Source organism: Carlito syrichta, unplaced genomic scaffold (genome assembly GCF_000164805.1).
Source record: "Carlito syrichta isolate Samal-C Ts95f unplaced genomic scaffold, Tarsius_syrichta-2.0.1 Scaffold120546, whole genome shotgun sequence".
Classification (NCBI taxonomy): Eukaryota; Metazoa; Chordata; class Mammalia; order Primates; family Tarsiidae; genus Carlito; species Carlito syrichta.
In genome coordinates, this window is record NW_007064642.1 from 266178 (window position 1) to 273142 (window position 6965).

Consider the following 6965-nt stretch of genomic DNA (forward strand, 5'->3'; position numbering starts at 1 on the left):
GCGGGTCTCAACCCCGCGGGCTCAGGCAATCCACTCACCTCAGCCTCCCAAGACACGGGATTACAGGCTGAGTTATCGAGCCAGGCAGGCCGTGACTTTTAAATGTGGTAAGGGGAGGCATTTAGAAGGGAAGATAAGGCTGGGCGTGGTGGCTTATGTCTATAATTCCAGCACTTTGGGAGGCCCAGGTGAGAGGATTGTCTGAGTCTTCAGTTCAAGAACAGCCTGGGCAACTTAGTGAGGCCTCATCTCTACAATAAAAATTTAAAAATTAGCTGGGCATGGTAGCACACGTCTGTGGTTCTAGCTACTTGGAAGGCTGAGGCAGAAGGATCACCTGAGCCCAGCAAGTTGATGCTGGAGTGGCTGTGAGTGTGCCACCGCACTTCAGCCTGGGTCAGCCTGGCTGACCAGCCTGTCAGCCTGGGTGACAGAGTGAGATTCCAACTCAAAAAAAAAAAAAAGAAAAAGAAAGAACATTAATTGGGTGTGATGGCACATGCCTCTAATTCCAGCTACTTTGGAAGGCTGAGGCAGAAGGATCAATCTCCTGAGTCTAGCAGGTCAAGGCTGCGGTGGCCGTGAGTATGCCATCCAGCCTGGGTGACAGAGTGAGACTTCAACTAAAAAAAAAAAGCGAAGATAAAACAAATAAAAGCACTAAGAAGTGAAAATTTTGAAATAGGAAAAATAAACCTCTAATTATATAGCCAAATAAACAATCCAAATCCCTACTTAGAAACATTGTGATGATTTTTTATTTAATACTTAAGTATTTAAAAGAAATATATAATCTAGTCAAAAAGTAGAACTTTTAGTCCCTACCAATAAAATGGATCATAAATCACTTTTTCTAACATAAAACAGCATTTCCATACCAGCTAGATTAGTAATAAGAATTCATAGATTGCAAGCAGTTCCATATACAATATTACCAGCTGAGATTTACTGTAATTTCTCTTACTTTCAAAAGTTTTATTTTAACCCTTTCAAAATAAAATACAAGGACTTTATTATTTAAAATTTTAACTGTTTTCCTTAGTACTCAAAAATGTATTCCTTTGGAAGGCAATTAAGTAGAATACTGAAGCTTCAAAATCCTCAGAGGCCTAAGAAACACCAGGTAAATATTTTCCTCAGTCTCGGCACTGACTTAGCAACAATTTAAAGCACAATTAACTGAGAGAAATGTTTCAAAGACAAAATATACCAATATGAGAATAACTGTCAAAGGATACTGAAGGTTTTTCCAAAAAATGCCATCAAAATTCACTTAGCAACCACATATTTAATATATTAGAATACTGTTTTAATCTTTCTAACTATAGCGAGGCTGACATCATTTTGAGTTACGATAATTAGCAAAATGAAAAAGTATACTCTCTACAGAGGCTAATACAAATAGGTTCTGACTCCCTGCAGACAAAACCAATTAGAATTCAGTGTCAAAAGCAGTCTTTTTAGTTTACAAAGAATAACATTAACTAAGAATTTTTAAAAATTGCATGTGGTCTGCGAAACCCAGTCATCACAGAATAAATGTACTCATATGATTTTAAGCCAGCAGAACCAAGATCAGTTTTCCAAAACCATATTTATATGCATATAGTTTCTGAGTTATCAACATTAACACAAAATTTCAGTGCAAAACTTTGAAGATCCAAACAAAGAAACTTATCTTAGTGACTATTTTAAGGCAAGTCAGCACATCTTTCAATCAAGGATCACATGATTAACCTTAGAAATTTGAGTAATACACATATGAAACAATGTAGAAGCCCATTTTTTCAACCAGTTAATGGTTTTAAGTTCAGTGATATGTCCTTAAACACCCTCACAAATGCAAAAAAGGTAGAACCTCTATAAACACCTCTTCCAAAGGACAAGCAGCCTTACCATTTATGAGCCCTCATGGAACCCAGCAGCCACTCACAGGTAGGTGTCTATCAGGAAAGCTTCGTAATACAAGGAACCGTATTCAAGTCTTCCAAGCACAAATAAAATGCATTAGATAATATTGCTTACTCCTCCCTTTGCTTCTTCTCTTACGGTAGGTTTGGCACCAACTAGCTTTCATTAGCCACCATTTGTTCAAAAGCTGTTTAAGTATCTCCCATCAACAGTGAGCTCTCTAGCAAAATACATTTTATTTGTAAGGTTTTCTTTTTGGATTGTGGAACCACTTTGTTCCTTAAGTTGAGGGTTCTTTAATTGCATACAGAATTGATCATATGTGATTTTTTCTGGAAAGGTTCACAGCTTTCACCAAGATCTTAAAGGGGTCTTGAAAACAAGGGTGGTGTTGCTCCTGTCATACCAGTGAGGCTAAGGCAGGAGAATCGCTTAAGCTCAGGAGTTTGAGGCTGTAGTGAACTATGATCAAGCTAGTAAATAGCCACTGCACCCTGGCCTAGACATCACAGCAAGTGTGTCTGTCTGACTCTTTCTCTCTGATATAACGGGTAAGACATTTTTCCCTAAAAATGTCAGCAAAGGGGCAATACAATTATAGAACAGAAGAGATAAGCTGAAAGTCAGAAGACCTGAATTTGACTTTTGGTCCTTTCCTTTACCACAACTTAAGGGACCACAACTTCTTTCAAAAAGTACAAAGCCAGGTGTGGTGGTTCATGCCTGTGATCTCAACTCTTTGAGAGGCTGAAGAGGAAATGACTGCTTCAGGCCAGGAGTTTGAGACCAGCCTGGGCACCATAGCGAGACCCTGCCTCTACAAAAAATTAAAAGTTAGCCAGGCACAGTGACACATGCCTGTAGTCCCAGCAACTTGGGAGGCCAAAGTGAGAGAACCACTTGAACCCTGGAGTTCAAGGCTGCAGTGAGTTATGATCACGCCACTGCACTCTAGCCTGAATAATAGTTTGGAGGGGAGGGGGACAGAAGAAGGAGGGAGGGAGGGACGAAGGAAGGACAACTACCTTTTAGGACTATGATGAGAACTGAGTCTACAAAAATGAAGGTTTTTATTTAAACTGTAAAGCAAAAACAAGTTCTGACCACTGAAATATAATTGTCTCTAAAAAAAAAAAAAAAAAAAGACACTGCAAACTTAACTTCCAAGGAGCATCTGACCTGTAAACTTTACTTTTAAGACTCCTATCCTTCCAGCCTAACTCTAGTCAGCATTTAGTTGTCAATTAGCACTTTTTTTTTTTTTGAGTGGAAGTCTCACTCTGTCACCCAGGCTGAAGGGCAGTGGCACGCTCCTGGCCACCGCAGCCTCAACGTGTTAGGCTCAGGCAGTCCTTCCACCTCAACATTCCAAGTAGCTGGAACTACAGGCATGCATCACCATGCCTGTCTAATTTTTTGATTTATTGTAGAGATAAGGTCTACCCAAGTTGCCCAGGCTGGTCTCGATCCCATGGGCTCAGGCAATCCTCTCACTTTAGCCTCCCAAAGTGCTGGGATTATAGGCATGAGCCACTGCACCCGGCCTACTAGCATTTTTTATCATGGGCATTTTAACACAGGTTAAAGGGCTCCCCTTTATTTCCCCCTTGTTATTTCTCCAATGTTCATTTTTAAAACACAGACATTTACCTTTACCTTGTACAATAAAATAAATGCTAAAGAGGATAGATTCTAGAGTCACACTGCTGTTTCTTTCTTTTTTTTTTTTTTGAGTTGGAGTCTCACTCTGTCACCCAGACTGCAGTGCAGTGGCTGCTCCTGGCCACTACAGCCTCGACCTGCTTGGCTCTGGCAAGCCTTCCACCTCAGCCTTCCAAGTAGCCAGAACTACAGGCGCGTGCTACCATGCCTGGCTCATTTTTGATTTACTATAGAGATGAGGTCTCGCCAAGTTGCCCAGACGGGTCTCGGACCTGCGGGCTCCGGCTCAGGTAATCCATTCACCTCAGGCTCCCAAAGCGCTGGGATTACAGGTTGAGCTACTGAGCCTGATTCAAATCCTGTTTCTACTGTGTGATTTTGTACTGGGTTAAATTTTCTGTACCATGGGAATATGTAAAAAGAGGCTAACTGACAGGTTTAAGTAAAATAATACATGTAAAACCCTCAGATAGGTGCTTGACATTTACTTAACTTTATTTAAGTAAATGCAAAAAATTTTAGTTATTAGGAAAACGCTCATGTTGCAAAACTTTAGTTTCCAGGAGGCCTAATGTAACCTTGTTTTTAAAAGATTAGAAGATACTGTTAGATTTTCATGCTTAAAAAGCTTCTTCTAAGATTGTTTTAAATATACAGTTCAAGGGTAAAGGCAGACAACAACGGGTGTGCTGAGAGTAGAGCTACTGGGATGGCAATGAAATGCAACTTCCATATGGTAAGAAGTAGGTAACACTGTAGCCAGTAAGCCAGTGTAAGGTCCACATTAGCACTGCTTCACATTTACCGTGCCATTTCCTGTAGTATGTCCACTACGCAAAACTTCCTGACTGCATGTTTGCTCACTGAGGCAAAAGTTAAACAACAGGAATAGAATAGGTTTAAAATAATTTTTCTCAATATAAATGTAAGGTTTATTACTGAAATTTTAGAAAATATATTTTTAAAAAAGAAGAAATCAGTCATAATCTCAAAGAACACCTGTTAACATTTTGGTACATACCACTGTCATCTTTAAAAAATGCTTAATTTCATAATTTTAAACAGGAAAAAAATTATATTGCCTTTTATTTACCTTACTACTAACGCTTAATATTTCACTGTATTGACATTTTTAAACATTTTCTTATTATTGAATATTTAGGTTATTTCCTTTACATTCCAATGTTATTCAATACTATAAACAAAACATCCCATACTTAGTAGAAAGATGTCTTTGTTTTAGTCTCACTCAAAGGTCATGTTTTATCTCATATCTCAGCTACAGGGAAAAAACAAAAACAAAGAAGAGCTTGATCACAGTGATCATTGTACCTGAGACTCCCCTATAAGCATTATGGCTTGCCGGGTGTGGTGACTCAAGCCTATAATCTCACAACTTTGGGAAGTTGAGGTGAGAGGATTGCCTGAGTCCAGGGGTTCCAGAACAGCCTGGGCAACCTGGCGAGACCTCATCTCTACAATAAATCAAAAAATTAGTCAGGCTAGTAGTGGCACACCCCTGTAGCTACTTGGAAGACTGAGGCGGAAGGATCGCCTGAGCCTAGCAGGTCAATGCTGCAGTGATCGTGAGCATGCCACTGTAACTCCAGTCTGGGTGACAGAATGAGACTCAAACCCAAACTCAAACTCAAAAAAAAAAAAAAGAAAAAGAAAAGAAAAAATTATCACAGCATATTCTGGTTCAATAGATACCAACTGCATATAAGTGTAGAATGGCTTTATGGGAGGGATTTAAAATTAAAACTGCCTTCCTAAAACAGTGCCATGGATGATTTAATAAATTCTTCTGAACAAGTAAAAATTCTAAGTAGAAAAGTTAATTTTAAATGTCTCTGTAAAGTCAAAGGTATAAAGTATGAAGTCACAAGATCTGTTAAAAATGTGCCAATTAGACTGGGTGTGGAGGCTCACGCCTATAATCCCAGCACTTTGGGAGACGGATGTAAAAGGACTGCTTGAGCCTAGGAGTTTCAGACCAACCTAGGCAACATAGTGAGACCTTGTCTCTACAAAAAAAGTTAACCAGACGTGGTGGCGCATGTCTGTAGTCCCAGCTACTCAGGAGGCTGAGGCAGGACGGCCTGAGCCCAGGAGGTTGAGGCCGCTGTGAGCCATGATTATGCCACTACACTCCAGTCTGGAAGACAGTGAGACCTGGACTCAGAAAACACATATATTTTTTTGCCAATTAAAAACACCTGAGGATCAAACTTTGTAAACAAACAAACAAAAAAAATAGGAATAATTAAGTAAAAACCGAGCATGCACGCTCTTTAATTAGAGATACGGGTAATTATATCAAGTGAGGTTCATATTGTCGCACAGAGTTTACTGTAATGTACCCTTTTTGAAAAATCAGGGCTGGGCTCGGTGGCTCAGCCTGTAATCCCATCACTTTGGGAGGCCGAGGCGAGTGGATTGCTTGAGCCTGCGGGTTCAAGATCATCCTGGGCAACTTGGTGAGACATCGTCTCTACAATAAATCAAAAATTAGCCGGCATGGTAGTGCATGCCTACAATTTCAGCTGTTTGGAAGGCTGAGGCAGAAGGATCGCTGGAGCCCAGCAGGTCAACACTGGGGTGGCCATGAGTGTGCACTGCACTCCAGCCTGGGTGACGGAGTGAGACGCCAACTCAAAAAGGAAAAAGAAAAAAAGAAAAGAAAAATCAGTTGCCAATAAGCTCAGTCTTACCATTAAAACAAACAAACAAAAATGTGCCAGTGGACAAATTCCAACAATGGAGTTTCCTACAAAATATCTGACTAGTCAATAATCCTCAAAACGGTCAACATCATAAAAAAATAAGTCTGAAAAACTACCACAGTCAAGAACTTTTTTTTTTTTTTTTGAGTTGGAGTCTCATTCTGTCGCCCAGATTGGAGTGCAGTGGCCGCTCCTGGCTACCGCAGCCTCGACCTGCTGGGCTCTGGCGATCCTTCCGCCTCAGCCTTCCAAGTAGCCGGAATTACAGGCATGTACTACCACGCCCGGCTGATTTTTTTTGATTTATTGTAGAGATGAGGTCTCGCTGCTCAGGCGGGTCTCGAACCCGCGGGCTCAGGCAATTCACTCACCTCAGCCTCCCAAAGGCGCGGGATTACAGGCTGAGCCACTGAGCCCGGCTAGCCAAGATCTTAAAGAGACATGAAAACTAAATGTAATATGGTATCCTGGATGGAAACCTAGAACACCAAAGGCATTTTATGTAAAAATAAGGAGATTTGAATAAACTATGGATGTTAATTAGTAACAATATTAGTTCATTAATTGTAACAAATGTGTCATATTAATGCAAGATGTTTTCTTTTTTGAGTTGGAGTCTCACTCAGTTGCCCAGACTGGAGTGCAGTGGCTGCTCCCGGGTAATAT